Below are 18,773 nucleotides of genomic sequence, written 5' to 3' on the forward strand. Positions count from 1 at the left end.
GATGGTCAGGCGGGGCTAATTGTACATTCGCACCTGCAGCCTGTTAAAAGGCTGCAGGTGTATAAAAGGCCCAACCCAATGTGATCAAAGGGAGAAGCAGTGACATTGATGGAGGAGCAGCAGCAGCAGAGAGGCCTAGAAAAGCAGCGCAGATCTGTATTTACGCAGCATGCCAGCAGTTCAAAGGAGTGCAGCCCGGGAACTTGGGCTCTGTGGAACCGAGCGAACATTAAAGGGGAGTCGTGCCTGGAGGCTGCCCCTTTTCCTTGTGTTCGCAGTGCTCACTCTCCTGGGGTCAGAAGGATACCCAGGAGTGCCTGAGGGGCAGAAGGTGGAGCCCTGAGGTGGAGAACAAGAGGCCGAGAGATCTGCACTGCGCGAATGTCGAAAGAAGCAACCAGTGAGTTTCTATGAGAAATGAAACCCAGTATGCAAGTGTTTGAAGTTACACGCAGGATTACTTTGTATCGGAGTGGTCACGTGCATGATAAACCATGTTCTCGAAGGTCTTCGATGGGAATCCTCATTACCTTTTGAATAAATAAGAATTCTTTGTAGCTGAGTAGTCGTGTGTAAATGAAGAAACTTTCTCTAAAGTCTCTGAGTGCTGGGCTGTTGTGAAGAAATTGCCTGGGTTTGATGGAGTGTCAGTGATGTCATGTGGAATGTTGTCTTGTGATCCATGAAATGCTTGTGTGAAGGTTCCTAGCCCGGGAAGTTGGAAGGTCCCCTGCCTGGGTGGTGGGTGCCGGTGTTTGTCCTCATCTACTGGTCTTGCTTTACCCTATGTAACTTACTGGAAAGATAATTTAAGCACCTGTAATAAATACCCAAGTAATCCCAAGAAGGCTGGAGGTCTCATCAGTACTAAAGGTGCGTCTTACCATTCTGCCTAACCAGGCATCTACTATATACTGTCAGTTCTGGAGACGCAACAGTACATGCATCTCTCTCTTTGCAAACGCTTGCGCTTCCATCGCTATGATGCGGCGCCCTTCCTGTAGGCTGGAGCCTTCCTCCGAACCTCCAAAACATTGCCTTTCCTGATGCTTCAAACGCCATATTGTGCCGCCCCTCCTCTTAGGGACAGCATGCCTCTCAGCATTTACCAAAATGCCTACCATACTACAGGACCTCAACTGCTCCTGTGCCCGACAGGCGCCAGCTGTGGTGGAGGGCCACGCCAACTGACAGATACGCCGCAACCGCGTTATACATGCAGTGAGTCTCTTTACTCCACAGGAAGCAGCTCGTACTGTTCTTTCCATTACGAACTGGAGCCATCACGTAATACGCAAGAGATGAGGGGGGAGTACGAGGGGAGTAAGGAGATGCATTGTTGTGTTTTGTGAGTGTGTGGTGTGATGGTATAAGGGAAGGAGATGTGTTGTGTAGTACCCATGTGTGTGTGTGTGGCTGATATAAAGGAAGGAGATGTTTTGGGATGAGCTTGCCTGGGTTTGATGGAGTGTCGGTGATGTCATGTGGAATGTTGTCTTGTGATCCATGGAATGCTTGTGCGAAGGTTCCCAGCCCGGGCAGTTGAAAGGTCTCCTACCTGAGTGGTGGGTGCCAGTGTTTGTCCTCATCTACTTGTCTTGCTTTACCCTATGTAACTTACTGGAAAGATAACCTAAGTGCCTGTAATAAATACTCAAGTAATCCCAAGAAGGCTGGAGGTCTCATCTTTTCATAGGCACATTACAAAGGCAATTTACAAAGACTTATACCAATGAAATGAAATGAATGAAACCTTTTTCAATTATTACAAAAGTCTGCGTGCTTGGCATGTTATTAAAGGCATTCTACAACGATATATAACAACAAGGTGAATAGAACCAAGCTCAAAAGTCAATGCAACTTTAAAATACCAGTACAATTTAAATATGTTGAATATACAAATAAATAAATGAACAGAACATCAGCAATACAAGTGAATCAAATATATATTGGACTCCAGAGTGAATGGAACTTTGGAGATTAAATTTAACAAGTGACCAAACTGCAACTTTCAGTCACGTCGTTCTTGTACAAAGGCTAACCATATTCAGAGGGTGCAAGTGTCCCTCAGACCTTTAAGAAATCTGGAAAATATCCTTATAGATTGAAAGTGAATCTTGCGGAAGAGATCCCTATGGTTTTGCTTATTGACCTGAGGACAGAGTCTCAAGATATTTCGTGTTTGGAGCTATGTTTTGAAACTTGGGGACGGGAACCCCGAGTATTGGTTAACTATATATCATTCTGAACTTAAGGCATCCTGAAACTTTTATTGGTACTGCTTTATATTTGGCGAAGGGAGCTGAAAGAAATCTGTGAGCTTGGCAGAGCTCCGAACTTTGTGTTGAACACTGTTTTGTTGGTTGCTGACATCCCTACCCATTTGTATAGATTAGTTGTGAGGGTAAGTATAGGTTTTGGACACAGACAGATTTCTAAGTTGAACCTTTGGACTTGACTTTCCTTAGTTTTCGTTTGATAGGGAAAATCCATTATAGTATAGGGCAAGATAGGCGTTTTTTCCATCCTGATTTTAAGTTAATAAAGTGTTATTGTTAATTCAGAATCTGTTGTCTGTGTCTTACTCCAAGATGCCTTCACAATCAACACTTTTAAAAAAAAATCACTTTATTTATTATTTTAGAATGAAACATACAAACAGAAACAACATATCCATAACATCATGGATTTTCGCCCAGATTGCAAAATACATAAGTCTGCTAATGATCATGTAATACTGTTCATGAACTCTCAAAATTATAGCTTTAACAACTACAAACTCTATTTCACAACCAAATTTTAGGCATTAAACTTATAACAGACAACACAACATTTATAGGCACAACAGACGACACCATATAATTATTACAATAATCCCCTAACTACTATATACAGAAAATAATACATGTGGTTAATGAGTTTCAACTGTACAATTTGTTGAAATATCCCCAAATTCGAGAATAATGCCCCTCTCTCCCTTGTTTTTTCAACATCCAACAGCCATTCATCTACATTCGGCGTTTTCCTTGATTTCCAAACTTTCAGTATCTGCTTAGCCGCCATTACCAAAACCGTATCAATCCAGTCCATTCTCATTCTGAAGGGGTCCAATACAGTCTACAAAGAATCCTTTGTCTAACATACCTAAGCCCCAGATCCATTTTTGACTTCACCCCTATACGAAGCAAGTACTCCCATTCCTCACTAGGAATATCTATGTCAAGATCCTCCATCCAAGCCTGGCAAAGTTTTCCCCATGCCTCGACTTGTGAGCTTCCGATCGGCATTAGTTTCAGGTAAGTTGACACTGCACACGGGAGGGAACAAATGATCTCACATTACTGAGGGTCTCTCTCTCATGGTATCCCCCAACATTCCTTTTCTTTCTAACAAAAGGATTTTTAGATCCCTATAACGCCCACGTTCCCAACCCCCAATCCCAAAAGATTCTCTTAGTCGATCAAAGGGAATCATGTGATCTTTCTCCCATACGTCACGTATTTTCAGTATACCCTTTTTGATCCAACTCTGCCTGCCAGCATAAAGTTTTATTTGCTATTTGCAGCCATATGTTATGCCACAAGGATGCATCACTGAGTATCCAAATATTTTCCCCTTTATTTGTGAAAGTTTTGCTACACCTCTCTGGTAGTACACATAGTAGGTAGCCTCACTGTAGAATTTGACATATTGGACAATGAATACATATCACCCAAAGCATAAGGCGAGAATTGTTCTTTCTCAATGACATAATTATTAACGTCAGAAAGATAAAATGTTGATTTTTTAAGGGACAAACCCAATGCAATAATTCATTAGGTTGGGGTACCCAAATCCCCCTTCCTTCACAGAACATGTTAAAATGTATTTGGGAATCTTATGGAATCAATACTTTTTCTATTACTTTTGTATCCGCTTTTGTAAATGTGTGTGTCGCTTTGTCAAAAGAGCTTTATAAATACAAATAAATAATAAAGCAAGGGGATCCATCATGCATTGCAAGCTTTCCCCTGACAGGCATCGTCACATTTCCCTACAAAGGAAATCTGATAAGTCAAAACCAAGGTGAACTGTCTGGCAGGCCAAAGGAGTGTGCCAAGAGCAGAGGTCAACCAACGGCTAAAGATGCTAGCTCTGGTAATAAATGTTCATATGAACCAGCCATTAAGGTAATGAAAGAATGAAATTCCTGAATACAAAAAAAGAGTGGCTGCAAACACAACCAAGACTTTCAAGAATACTCCAAGAGCAGTACAGAGTCCAAAGAGGATGATTTGGTACTGATATTGAACATTCCCACCACAAACAGATGGGTAGTGATGGTGGGGGCCTAAATCAGCATATGGTGGGAATCCTGGTGGTCCAAGGCACAGAGATAGTCACCCAACAACATGGCATCTGCATCTATAGAACAGAATGTTTGAAATAATGTTTTTTCCAAAGGCTTCCAGTGCTATTTCTACTTTATCTAGTGGGGCAAAAAGGGAGGGAGGAAAAATTGGACAACGTCTATTGAAGCTTTCCCTGGGGATAAATGCAGATTCTGTAAAGAGCTCAACACGCAGGAGTCTCTAAAGCACTTGACTATTCATTGTGCTTATTTTGAAATACAACGCAAATAAATATTTGGAATTGTCTTTCAAGAGAATGGCCTTGGTTAGCATGTATGTGGGGTAGCACCACCAAAGCCATCTTACGGCTCACAAGATTTCTGTCTATTCTAAATGATGAATTGGAAAAAGAAAAAAACATACATAAAATCCGAAATAACTTGCACATCTACTAAAAACATGGTATGAGGCTATCTTCCTAAACTTAGTGGATAACCGCTTTTTGTTCCATTTCTTTTGAGACTAACAGGGATGGGTTCTCTCTTATGTAAGTGACCCAGAGCCAAACAGCAAATGAGTTATACGAGAGGCATCAACTGTACAGCTCACATATTTGATTGGCAACTGTAGAAATCATGACAACCAGATCTTTCTGATGGTAATAAGATACTGCCAATATGAAAAATATACCTGCATGTTTGTGGGCGCGAAAAGGTAGCCTCCTTTAAATGTAGATAGCTTATGAAAATGAAGGAAACTTCACATGGGAACATTTTTCAGTTGTTTTAGAATGTTTTTATTGTTTTATTGCTTGAAACTGCATGTAAATTCAATGTAAAAATGATATTGTTGGAAACAATTATGCAAACTGTATGGAAAAATGGAATATGGAATATGAAATGAAAATTGTAAAAGTTTGTTAAACTATAAACAACTGTCTGAATAAAAAAAAAAACAAAAACAAATTACTGAGAAGCTGTAACCTCTGTGGACTGAGCTAGTAGATTTGACAGCCCTGAATCTAGCCCCTGGCTCTGTTTGTATTCCTGCACGCACTAGTATCCAGTTTCACAGCAGCTCGCTGATGGACTCCATGCGGATCCCTGATGTCCTGTTTCCTACCCTCAAGTATGTCCTCCAATCTATTAATTTTGCTGCATCTATGGCATTTCCTTCAATTGCACGTACCGCTGCTGCCTCTCTCCTGTGTGTACTTCTGGGCCTTCTCTAATAACAGTTAGTGCCTTTAAACGCGATGGCGGCTCAGTAACCTGTCATACGTGCAAATAACACTACCTCAACAAAGGGTGCTTCTCTCTTTTGGGCATCGTCTGGGCCTCACAGCACCCTACGTGCACCCGAGTGTTCACATCTACTAAGTGGGGGTTCATTGGGCCTTTGTCTGGGCCTTTACTTGCCCTTTGCTGTACCGGCTGTTGGTGGCTCCAATGGCAAAATCAAGTGCTTAACATTGCTTAGTAACTAAGGCAATCTCACTTGGCCTTGCCTGGGCCTCACACCGCCCTACATGCACCCACGTGTGCACATCTAAGTGGGGGCTCAGTGGGCTTTCATCCGGCCCTTATTTTTTCCCCTTCCTGCACCAGCGGGTGCTGTGCTATGATGGTGGCCATTTTGCGTAACCTCGCCCTACATGTGAGTGCTTTACTGTGATTGCGGCATCATTTTTGTAAGATCAAATGCTTTACTGTGATTGCAGCATCATTGTTTTAATCATCTATGCAGGGGTCATTTTGGTAACATCAATGCAGGGGTGTCTAATTTTGGCCTTTCGCCTGGGTGATCCACTTGATCTCCATCTATGCCTCGCCCCGCTCCTACTGCCACCTGCGTTCTCCTCTTCTCTGGCTGTTCCTTTAGCCTGCGCCTGAATGGCAGGGCGGCAATAACACCTTTTACATCAATTATTGGGTGGCCTTCTCTGTGCCTTACCCCGCCCTTACTTGCACCAGCGTATGCTCTACATCTCCTTTCTGCTGATGCACCAAACCCACTCTGCAACTCTATGGCGGCACCTTCACCTTTGCTACTGCAGTGCCACATATGCTTCCTATGTTCTATTTGCGGTTTGTGCAGCACCAACTAGAACTGTTCTCTTCTGTGAGACCCTTCACCAGTGAGGACATTTCATCTACCTGAAGACTAAAAAACTCCTTGACCATCACCTTTCACACCTTCCTTGCATCTTCCCGCCTGAAGGAGTGCCTAACTGGACGGGTGTTCTGAAGCTTTTAGGTTGGACAGCACCCTACCCTGTCCTATCAGCTTTCTATGACTGCTAGGCCGCATGGCGAGTTTCCTCGTGCAATGTGCTGTTTTCTCCTTCTGTTTTCTATCCCTCTATATCCATGGTGCTCACCATCTCCCACATCTACTCTGTTACTCTATCATCTATCCTACCTCTCTCCTGGAAGGAAAAAGTTTAAAAAGCTCTCCTGGTTGCTAATCCTGGCCTGCCCATTGCAAATACCTACGTCAACGCTTCCTCCAGCCAGACTATCACTGACATCCTCTTTGCCGCTCCCTCTCAAGACCTATGGAATCCCCATATGGTCTCTATTCCTCTCCCCTTTCTCTTCTGCGACCATTAATGGTGAAACTAAATGGGAAGTACTCTTGGCACACTTCCCATCCTCTAGGTGTATCATTAATGTCTATCACAATGGCACTGTCATGGCCCGGGTTCACAACCCAATCTCCTTCTCCTTGATCAACGTCTTCCATCTCTCTTTAACTGCCTCCCTTCTACCTTCTCCCGCCACTCCCCCTGCTGCCTCTCCCTTCTTGTCATCTTCTTCACCACTGACAGGCGTACCACAAGCCTTTACCCCTCCTCAGAAAACCTTCAAAAATGGCAATCACATTCACTTAGCTACCCTGAATGCTCGCTCTGCTGTTAAACACTCTTCTGTCACCTTCTTGAAGACCTGGACCTTGACGTACTTGCTCTTACCGAGGTGTGGTTCAATGTCAGCTCTCTCACGACTCTTGACACTCTTCTTCCCAAAGGCTATAAGATCCTCTCCAAGCCCTGGCCCAATAGGTGTGGATATAACTGATATATTATGATATAGCGCTTGCTATAATAGAGGCCTACAAATTATATTTAGTTTTCAAGAGGTCCTGTTCCTGAACCTCCCCTATTTAGATTGCGAATTAACATCTCCTAACGTTATTGTGGACCAAATATGAGGTCAGATCTCAGACGGGCATAGGAGACCTACAGCCATTGAATCCCCTTATTTCCATGTTTGTTGCACCTAATCATATGGCACATTGTACTTACTAACAAATTGTTTGCCAAATACACTATCTGATGGTTTCAAATTATAAATTATCTGTTAACATGTTCCAATGTACCTTTTTGTGAATCATTTGTGTGCATATTACAATTGTCAAACTGCTGTCTTGTACTTTCATGTGTATACATCAAGATTGAAAAAAGAAAAAAGCATCAGCCAATGTATAATAAAAAGCTGACATTTTTCACATGTGTAAGAGATGTGAGTTTACCAGCAGCGAGTATGCTGTTCCTAACAATGGTTGCCAGAACTGTACGGGCATCCATAATGGTCTAAAATCTGTTTGCACTTTAAATCAGTGGTGTATTCTATTGAATCACAGAGGGAAGGACAACCCCCTAGTTATAACCAATAGGTGTGGAGGCAGAGTTGCACTTATCTTCCGGGAATGGGTTCCTGCTACTATCATACCCACTCAATCCTACTCTTCCTTTGAATGCATCGCCTGCAGGCTTCGTGTCTCTCCTTCCCTCTCTCCACCAACTACAGACCCTCTGGCCCGATCTCCCTCTTCCTTTCTTAATGTGCAGATCTCACTGCCTCTATCCTGACTTCTACCACCAAGCTTCTCCTTCTCAGAGACTTTAATATCCACCTCGACTCCCCTGAAACGGCAATTGTACTCTTCTGTGACCTCTGTGACTCTCTCCCCCTCATCATTCTTCCCTCTGGTTGGATCCACTCTGCCGGACACACCCTGCATGCGTTCATCTCAGCAGACATCCTTCTCTCTAACCCTCTCATTACTCCCATATCCTGGTCTGATCACGCTCTCCTCTATACCCACCTTGAGCTCCTTTGCTCTCCGGCTGAGCCTCTGCCTGCACTGCCAGTTTCCTTCACTTTCATTCAACTGATGAAGCGTGTGTCAGTCGTTGCTTTTGCCGCCACCTTCATCCTCCTTATACTCCTGCTATTGACTCCCCCACCGACAGAGCCCTTGCTAACCTTCACTTCTCCATCTCCAACACCCTTGACACCCTTGCCCCTGTCATGACGATCCGCATGAAGCCTGCCTCCAAGTGTTATGATTGATTCGGAACTAACCTCATTGAAACCTAAGTGCAGAGCTGCGGAACGGAAGTGGAAGACTTCAAGCACATCCACTGACAAACTGGCCTGTCGCCTGCTCCAAAGACAATACTGTTTCTCCATCCAGTCCAAGAAGAGGGCCCACATCCAAGTCTGCATCACTGGAGCCAGCAACAACATGCAGAATTGTACAAAATCTGCAAAGAACTCCCCAATCATACTGCAGTTTCCACCTCCCCTCTCCCATCCCAGGCCAGGCCCTCTGCACCGCACTGGCATCCCACTTCACAACTAAAACACAGGACATCCTGTCCTCACTCTTCTCTACTCCACTCCTCACTCACCCATCTGTGCTCAGGCCTCCCTTGGCCTTCCTCTCTCCCCCAACTCTCTCCTCGTCCTTCTTGCCCATAGCACCTGATGAGATCTAAAATTTTGCCCGCTGTGTACTCCCTTGCTCCTCTAGAACTATCAAGGACACCATCTCCTCTCTCGCTTCTTCCTTAGAAGATCTCTGTAACCACTCCTTTGCCACAGCTTCTTTCTCCCATCCGCAAGTGCACCCTCTCTTAAATAAGCCGTCCGCTGACCCTTCCTGCCCTGCTAATTATCTCCACTACCCTGTTGTTGGGCAAACTCCTTGAGAAGTTGGTCAACTCTCAATTGATCCACCACACCGGATTTGTGGGTTGTCTCCATGACCACTGGTCTGGCTTCAGAGCACCCAGAGGCACAGAAACTGCTCTCCTGAACACCTGTGAAGACCTGATCTCTAACCTTGGTTCTAACTCTCCTGCCATTCTCATTTTCCCCGATCTATCCTCTGCCTTTGACACGGTCAATCATTCCATCATAAAATGTCTCTGCCATACTCTCGACATCATGGACTGGGCACTGGATTGGCTGACTTCCTTCCCATCTAATCGTCCTTCCAAGGTACAACTTGGTCCTTTCCTATCCTCTACATGAGGCGTTCCTCACGGCTCTATCCTATCGCTGTGGCAGACATCTATCTTACCCCTCTTTCCCACTTGATCTCCTCATTTCCAGGGTTATGCTGACAACACACGGTGTCCGGTCATCTGGTCGAAAATAAATGGTCGAATGACCATATGATCGAATCAAAATGGTGGAATAAAAAAGGTCGAATTTAATTATTTATTTATTTATGTTTTTTGGGGTTTTTTTTTTTAGTTTTGGTTGCTTAAAAAATATTTTTGAATAAAGAAAAAGGGGGGTTGTGGGGGGAACCCCCCCCCATAAAATAAAAAAATAATAATTCAACCTTTTTTTTCAACAATTTTACTTCGATCAAATGGTCATTCGACCATTTGGTTTTCGACCAAATGACTGGTAACCACGACACACAGCTCTTCTTCAAGCTTCCCTCCACTTCCTCTGTTTCTCCCTCTCTCATTCCCCACTGTCTGACTGCTATTCAGTATGGTGTACTGCTAACGATCTCGGACTTAATGCCAGTAAGACTGAGATCCTTCTCATTGGGACACATGCTCCCTGCTTCCCCCCTACTCTCTGGCTGCCCTCCTTGGGTCTCTCCCCTCCCGAGCCCCTCCCTGACCAGCATATCCCTCCGAGTCTGGTCCTCCCCTGTCCTTGCACTTAGTCGGTGATCCACACCTCTGGCCCCCCCTGGCACTTACCCCCTGGGCTCCCGTCAGCACTTCCTAGCCCCGGGACCCCACCCACTCTGCCCAGTATGCAGTCCCTCTACTCCCCCCGTCCTACACTTTACACTTCCCTTTACTGCACTTGCATGATCTGAATGTCACAAGGCTTAGGGCCATTATTATTTTATTATTTCCACTGTTCCCTCCCCCGTTTTACCTTGTGGTGCCTGGGAACACCATTGGTTGTATAGGTGCCATATATATCAAGTGTGTGACCGATGCCTAGATGAATCTAGCTTCACACTGCGTGGAGGTATAGAATGTGGGTGTTCCCAAATACTTTCAGCTTCTTTGAATATCACCTCTTGGAGAGGGATGCAGGACCTATGTGTCTGAGCACAATACCGGGACTAGAACACCAGTTGCTGTAGTAGTGGACTCTGGCATAGGAAGGGACAGAATACCCCTGTGTGCAAGGAACCATTCAAAATTGCACAAAAGAACATTGACTCATTGACGAGAAGGATGCATCAGTGGAATCTGCGAGGCAGGTGTGACCACTGGTATCGCGACCAGAGTCACTGAGCTGTCTGAAGGTGGTGGTGAGCTGGCAGCATGTGAACTGCAGCAAGCATTACTGTCACTACAGACTTGCCCTTTAAAAAAGGGCAAGCTAGAACATGAATAGAGGGCCAAGGCAGCATCCCTATTGGTGGAGCAGTAGGAGTAGTGGAGTGTAGTAGTAGGGGTGATTGTAGTAGTGGAGGAGGACTGTAGTAGGAGAAGAGTGGTAGTGGGAGGAGGAGAGCAGTTGTAGGAAGAGAGAAGTAACAGGAGAATAATACAAGAAGGGAGAGGAGTAGAAGTGGTATCAAAAGGTGGAGGAGAGGAGTAGGAGGAGTAAAACATCAGAGGGACGGAGGACTGGTGGGAAAAGTAAGACAGAGGGGGTGGCAAGGCACTTTCCAAAAACTCCCATTAGAATACTAATCCGCTGGATAGAGTAGGGGCAGCGGGTACGTCCCTGACGGAGTTTAGAGTGCAATTGTTAAGGCAGACCATTGGTAGTCTAAGCCAAGAACTAGATAATATGCATTACTGATCAGTAACATTAACCTAGGGCTACGAACTTCAGGTTAGGGAGGAGACACCAAGGCAGACGAGAGAGATGGGGATGGTTTAAGGACCCACACAATTCCCAATAAAGACCATTGAACTCTTTTTCAGACTATGCCTGGTTTGTGTGCCATCTGTGACACAATGAAGTTGTAGTTAAGGACCCGTAGACTAACCAATCTACTTTCGAGATGTGATCTAAAGAGGGTAATTTGAAAGGTTCTCAGCCAGGATGACTAGCCTTCTGTCATGTTCCAAACTGGACAGAACAGTTGCACTTTATAGCCAGCCCAAACAAATACTGCATCAGTCTGGCGAGGGTTCCCTAACCTTCCATGGTAAATACATCAGGACAGATATGTTTCAAGGAGCATTTTCTCCTGAGCTAGGGTGACAATGTTGCATCACCGGGTCCAACATGTCCTTTGAGTGGGAAGTTGGGCCTGTGGGCAAAGCAACAACAAAAACAAAAAAATACACATTTGGGGCCCATCTCTTGGATGGTTGTGCAAATGTTCCAGGGGAGACTAAGGTTGCCATCCTCTGGCAGGCACATAGAGGACAGAGACCAAAGAATCTTGCTCCTCGACTAGTTTCTCTGTTCCTCAAGAAGTCAAGTGCTGTGATCCCACTTTTGACACCATATTTCACGCAAGTGAGATCAAAAGGCCTGAAACCATAAGTCAGCCGAGTCAAAATATCTTTTGTACCAAGAAAATATAGGTTCTAGGAACATCAGTGGCCATATATCTCCCGCTAAAAAACAGTGGTGGTCAGTCCATCTGAATCAGGTCTGCCTTCTTGGTGGTGACCTGTCTTTCACATACTTTGGGATTTACAGTATTTTATACTTATTTATCGTCTTCCACATGAACTTTCTTGAGCGTCTTTGGAATTATCACTATTTCCCTTTCCTAATCCAAGACTGGTAGTTTACCTGGCACCATTACTCATAGTGCCTCGGGTCAACCTGAAAGTGGTCAGACATCATACTCTTTGCAAACCATTGGACTCCAGATATTACAGGTAGCTTAACTCATCAGGCTCAAATACACAGCCCCTTTTTTTCAAGAAATGGGTTTTTACAGGTAGGTTTAGCACACTTTGTGGAGGGTTAATAAAATCTCTGGCAAGTTACCCGTTTCTGAATATTCCCCTGTGAACTGCTTTGCCAAGAACAACCCGGTCTGCTTTTTTATGGGACGGGCTCCCAGACTTAGCGGTTTTAGTTTGAGTAATTTTCTCATTGTAGTTTTAGGGTCAGTGAATCTCCCTTCCTATCCTTTTAGATAGGCGGCGCATGATCGCAACCAAGGGTGAAAACACATTGGAGGGTCAGGGTGTTCTTCTGGTCAGGGTGAGATATAGGGAACACAATAATAGTTTTCTAATATGTAAACATGAATAATAATGACCATATACCTGTGCCGGTTTTGTGTAATACACTCACACAGGCTCTTCACCCTTCCCCAAAGGTGCACACATACTTTGTTTGCAAATATGTCCTCCGGGTATATTATCCAGTCCTGATTTTTTCTATGTCTGCACAGTTTATATTCATCTGCTTGTAAGGGTTTTATTTTCAACTTAATTACCCTTTTAACATATGTTCATTCATTCTTTCTCTCGTGCTTATTTGCTGGTCATTCACGTGCATGCGGCGCTGCCGCTGATACGCCCGGTGTCCCAACTGGCTCTTGTAGGACTCACCGGCTCTTGTTGGCATTCTTGGATTCTCCCGCGGTTGACTGGAGAAGCGTGTTTACGTTTGCTTCCTTCTCGCAACCGCTTTTTTTTTGTTTCTTCGTCTCTCGAGGCTTCCACTTCACCAGTCTCCTTCATTCAAGTCTCTGGTAAGTAAAGCATTGCTCGCTGTCACCTGTGAATGCCCAGCATGGCATCCGCCTTGGCTTGACGAAGATGCAGGGACGTGTTGTAATACAGCTTCTTCCCGTACGCATCCAGGATCTTCTACTTCTTGACTGGCAGCGCCGCGGAGGAAGATGCTGAGGACGACTGAGACTTGGAGTATAGTGATGCCGCAGCTATCACCGAAGAGTGCAGCTGAGGGTGAGCCGATTGCAAGAGTGTATCCCCCTACATCTGCCTGTACTTGGCGCCCATGCGTTGATTGACTGGCTGGACCGAGTGGGGCTTCAGACAGCCTTTTGGCCAAGGCGACTACGTCCTTCTGCATAGGGATCCCTGTTCTAGCTGCGGGACGCAGCGTGAGGACTTCAGCGAGGACCTCCTCTGATGGTTGCTCGACCTTGGGTTGGGGAAGGCCCAAGTACTCTGCCAGGCCTGCAAGACGTTCATTGAAGGCCTTGGCTAATGATGGCGTGTCGGGGTCCTATACCTCATCTGTGCCCACCTGAGGATCCGGCACCGGTGGAGGGGTGCTGGGAGCCGAAGGCAGGGGAGTGGAGACCGGAGGCTGCAACGGAGACTGTTACGGAACCACCTGCACTATTGGTTGGAGGGCCGGAGCGGGCAGCGGAGACTGAACAGGGGCCAGGGGCGCCTGTACTGGGGCCTACGGTGCCGGAGCCATTGGCGGGAGCACATCCCTGATGGCGTCCCCGAGGAAGATCCAAGGAGATTTAATGAGCCCGAGGAACCTTTACAAAAATCTGTCCTCACAAGCCAGAGGGGTGGTAGGTGATACTGATGGGGTAGAGGGCGGCTGCTGGAGCCGTTGCGTACCCTGCTAATACGGACTCAGCGGAAACCTGCCTTGCGCAAAGGAAGGGTAGGCTGTAGGCCACGTACCCGATTGACACAAGTCCCACCTTGACACACATTCCTCCACCTGCTCCCTGTCTTGGTGCGGTATCGGGCGGATGTCAGAAATGTCTGGCACGGTGGACATTTTGTCGAGCTGCTTTCCACGTGCCTGCGTCGAGTTTCTTGGCTCATTGGGCTCAGCCCTGTCCAGGATTCTTGTGTGGATCATGAGGCCTACCCTGTTCCTAAGGCCGAGCCCTGGTAGGCGGTTTGCCGTCAGCGGATCTGCCGGTAGAACTGCGTAAAGGCGCCCCCTCGGACATGTTGCCGGTACTACGGCATGGCCCCTCGGGTAACAACCCAGCCAAATAACCTTCCGGTCCCTCAACACTGTCACCGGGAGGAACAACTGACCCCTCTGCCTGCCGGCCGGTAGCTGATATAGCCTCGGTACTCGTGCTGGTATGAGGACCTGAGCGGTCCCTCCCGCGCGGGCGAGTCCTTGGGCAGGAGTCTCCGATGCAGGGTGCGCTGGAAAAGAGCGGCCCTAACTTGGGCTTGAATCGATGATAGACGAAGTCCTTTAGGTCCTATGGAGGCGATCTCTGGAAGAGCTCCCTCCACCTGGCTAGTCTGTTCTTCAGAGACCTCGAGGACAGCGCATTGCATGTGGTACAAGCTTGCCAGCCGTGGTGTGGGCCAAGGCAACGTAGGCAGAGGGCGTTGGGGTCTTTAGTTGGAAACAGCCCGTGGCAGGATGGATACCTGCTGAACCCTGTAGAAGTCGACATGAGCCGGGGAGGAGCGTGACGCCTGAGGACCGAGTACCTGAATAATAAAAAGACAAAGACAGAAGAGAAGAAGAATCCGCATGTGGAATTACATGGGCGAAGCCAAACCCAGGAGCGCTGGTGAATTCGGCCCGTTCCCATCAACGCGGAAAAGGGGACTGAGGTGTGGCGGCGGAATCAGGGCAGCGCATGCTCCCAGGGCCACACCCCTGCGTGCGTCTAAATTTAAAAGGGAAGAAGATTTTTCTGGTGAAAAAGGTTCAGTCTCCCGTCCCTTGCAAGGGACGCCCATGCAGTATGGAGGAAAGGGGACGGGACGTAAGAGTATAAACCTTTTATCAAGGCTGTAGTAGGTGTTTCAGCCCCATTCCTTTCATGGCTAATTCTTTTGACGATTCAGCATAGTATTCAATGCTTTATTTGGGCAAATATAAGTCCCAGAATAACACACTCCATGTTGATGGCAAAACAATATAATGTGGGCCTAGCCTTTAACCATCTACAGTGTTACCTGTGGTCCTTTCAGGCTGATCACAGTCCATACTGCTCTCACGTACTGGTAACAAGCTGGCTTAAATAGAATACATTTTGAGTCGTTTGTAACCAAATATATTTGCACCAATAACCTACAAAGTCAATTCAGGATATTGAGACTAGCTCATATACCTGGGGATGGTACTCAAACCTAGTGTCATCTAGTGCATAACATTAGAAGTAATCATGCAAGCATTACGCGCTCATCCCTCTTGTTTAGTCTCTGAAACATCTATCAATTTTGCAGATTCTATTATTCAGTGATCCCAGAATTTCATCTGAACATGATATGTATAACCATTCCAAACCTAAATCTGTTTTTATTGTTAACGAATATGCATAACGATACTAATTGTTTATCATTGTATCATTAATTTGCATACAGAAATTATGTTGTTTGTAAGTATAATTTGCCTTGTTGCCTAAATTAGCTAATCGGTCAAAGATTGCTTGCCAAACGTGTTTCTCCCAACTGGCTTTTTCAAGGCCAACAAAGAATTGTGGGTGCACTCCTAACTTGGGTAATAGAGCTCTTTTAAGACTATTAAATGTATGGATCTCCAATTTTTAAGGCGCAGGGGAGGACAAATTGTCCCAGCACAGAACCACCATTACAAACAAAAACAGAGAAAAGAGAATCCAAAGTTGGAACCCTCCCGTCCCCTGTACACTGTTGTATCCCGTCATAAAACGGTTAAAAAGTCAATTCTAAAAATATCAAATGTTCATATACATAGCCTGTTCAAAAAAGAAAAGAAGGGATTTTTTTGTTTTGATTAAGAAATGTAGAGGTTTAATCAATGAACAATATTATCAACAAGAATGTATACGAAGTCCAAAACGAATGGCTGACTCGTTTCGAGATTATTCTCTCTTCTTCTTGAGCCAAAATGAACTTTAACCTATAACATCCTCGAGTACTGCTCAGATCTAATTTCAAAAGTTCCAACGTGCCGTGCACTCTCGAATCGCCCGCCATATGACAAGAATGACACAAGGCTGCAATTAATGGAATCATTGAAATAATTAATCTGGGTGTACCCTTGATAATTAGTGTTCACTCAAACTTGTGGAAACCTCCCTCTTGTTCGAGTCATTTGCTTGCAGCATCCCAATTTGATAATACATAATTGAGCTTGGTCTCAAAAGTATTCTAAATTGTCAATGTCTTATTATTAAAATGTTCCTCTTTATTTCACTGGGGCATAATTGTCCTGATTCCCTGTTCAACCAAAACATCAGCTCTGATGTTCCGCCTAAACAGGAGGCTGTGACAATTATGCTGCCAAAATGGTGAACTAATAAAGAGCAAAATTGAGACCAAGCTCAATCATTTGCCATCAAATTGAGAGCACGGACAGAAGAACCGGGTGTCAATATCTATCTTGTCTACAGGGTTAATATTTGGGAGAGAGCAGATAAAACCTTCCTCTCTACCCAGTTATGTGAGAATGCCAAAAAGATGTGTTTCTGATCCCACCAAGGCTTCAAAGAAAGTATCCTGGGGCATTAACTTGCTGTGGGTGCTGTCTCTTTGAAATAGGGACAACATTACGCCAATGGTAGCCTTTTTGAGATCAGGTCCTCAAAAACTTTTGATTCCCGAGGTGAAACTCTGTAGGAGCCCCTTGGTTCTACTGCTGGTAGATGGAGATCCCACTCAGCCATTATAACATACAGTCTGGTTGCAGCTAGAATCACTATAGCCTCTCACTGGAAGTCTCACAATACCCCTCCAATTCCTGCGCACAGGGCTTGTTTTTTAGAATCACATAGCCATGGATAAGAAAACAGCTCCATTAAAAAATACTGTGTCCAAATATAGAGCAACCTGGGCGGCTTGCCTAGAATTTGTTGAGACCAATGGATATCCCCAGGTCCACCATGGAATTCGGCATTTAGCCACCCTGACATACAAATAGATAACCCCTTGCCTATGGGCTTCTTCTCATCTCGGGACACTTTAAATCTTTGTTACAAATGTGTGGTCTGTGCAATTCTTGGTCACCTGCACTCTACCTACTCACCCCAATCACATTCCATCCCTTTTTATTTCAATATTACCCTTAATTTACATAAACTTGCTGATGGTGATGTTTATATATTCAGGTTTTTCCTAGCTGTGGAGGTTCCAGTATTCTGTTGTTGGTAAAAGCTACATTTATACCAGCTATAGAATAAGATATTTCAGCTGACAAGCTACACATGAAACAGCGATACCTAGAAGCCATCTCTTGAAATTCACATCCAGTGCCACTTAGCAATGCATTGTGGGTATGTAAATTATCTCAAAAGAATACATTTTACTCCAGAAAATTGTCTTCACCTTAGAACACAACAGTATTATTTTACATATATTTATCAACCCAAGACAGACAGCTCAGAAGGTTGCAGACAACCACATATGCATTTCACTCCGATGAAAGAACATCAGTGTAGTATTGTCAGAGATCCTTGGAGCATTGGGGTATAATTAGCAAACACCATGAATGTTATGGAAGGTTTGAAAATGCATATAAAAAACTAACTCCTACCTGAAATGTAGAATCGGCCATTTCAGCTAATAAGCCCCACATGGCACTGCACCAACCACATCCATTCATGGATGCTCGGTTCAAGTTCAGAGCCACTGAGCAATGGATTGTGGGTATGCACATTTTGCACGAGAACATTGTCTGTTTTATAGGACAGCACCCAAGACAGACAACTCTCATAGGGACTATGTAAACAGTTGAGAGGTCCTGGAGATGGTTTCATTGGACGGTGGCATAATCTCACAAATGTTGAATGCCTACTTGAGGAACCATTTGAGACTAGTTGAAAGTTCATTAATTGATGATAACTGCTTAGGTATTGCTAAGAGTGTTTGTTATTATACCTCTATGAAATTCACTTGTCTAACTGTCTTTATATATTTATGATTAAAATTCCTATCAGTCATTAATTCGGGATCACTGCACTCTAAATTGTCAGTATTCGACACAAAAGCCTGTGCTCTTGGCACAGAACACCTAGAAACGAACCTGCACGCAGAGCTCAGGGTACCTCCTGTCTGCAGGCATCAACACAACAGAAAATCTATCTTACATTTTCTCTCTCACCCCATTAACCTAGCCCCAGCCCCTTATCAGAGATCATACAAATCCCAGCAGTGTGCGGTATAAATCTAAGTAGTATGATATGTATGCCTAGAATTGCTCATTCATTCCCAGAATTACTGACAACTCTTTGTATTTTGTTGACCCAATCAGAATTCATGAATTTATTCAGAGATCTTGATAGAATCACCTA

At 44.9% G+C, this 18,773-nt stretch overlaps 1 protein-coding gene across 2 annotated transcripts in view; it reads right to left on the minus strand.

Moving 5' to 3' along the window:
* CHM (CHM Rab escort protein) overlaps window positions 1–18,773 on the minus strand; it is a 1,673,681-nt gene that overhangs the window by 783,934 nt on the left and 870,974 nt on the right. The gene's annotated exons all lie outside the window — the stretch shown is intronic.

Source organism: Ambystoma mexicanum, chromosome 5p (assembly GCF_040938575.1).
Source record: "Ambystoma mexicanum isolate Mex_15411 chromosome 5p, UKY_AmexF1_1, whole genome shotgun sequence".
Lineage (NCBI taxonomy): Eukaryota > Metazoa > Chordata > Amphibia > Caudata > Ambystomatidae > Ambystoma > Ambystoma mexicanum.